Here is a 667-nt window from a genome sequence, read left to right on the forward strand (position 1 = left end):
ACCACTAAGAAGAATGTATGCAGTGTGTTAGTTATTGAAACTGTCCTACCGATTTGATTTGAAACTGTCTCATTGCTATTTGTTTCTCAATAAAACTATGAAAAAAAAAAAAAAGACAGTCTCACTATATTGCGCAGTCTGGCCTTGAATTTGCAATTCTCTTGCCTCAGCTTCCTAAGAAGCTGGGATTACAGAAATGAGTATATGTGCATTTTGGCAGTGAGATCAAATTGGTACTTCTGCCTTTTGAGATAGTCATTAACATTTTGCACCTTCTAGATCTTTTCCAAAGCATTCATATACATACACTCATATACATACACTCATATACATACACGCATACAGGTATCGTATCTGTTGTTTTATCCAGCAGTGGTTTAAAACAAAGTTACAATTTCTGGGTTGGGGCTTCCACGGCTGGCTCTGCTCATTTCCCTGAGGGTCACAGCTGGTGGCCGGCTGGCCTAGGGTGGCCTTGCTCACTTCTTGGCTATTTGGAGAAGTGAGGGCCTGGGCCCCTCACTGTGATCTCATTGCCCTGAGATACACGTGGACTTCTTCACATAGTGTCCCGGTGTCCCGGGAGACAAGCATGGAGGCTGCCAGGCCTAGGCTTCCATGTCCCACATCATTCACACTCCATTCTGTTGGTCAAAACAAGCCCAAA

Source organism: Octodon degus, unplaced genomic scaffold (assembly GCF_000260255.1).
Source record: "Octodon degus isolate 3935 unplaced genomic scaffold, OctDeg1.0 scaffold00076, whole genome shotgun sequence".
NCBI classification, from domain to species: domain Eukaryota; kingdom Metazoa; phylum Chordata; class Mammalia; order Rodentia; family Octodontidae; genus Octodon; species Octodon degus.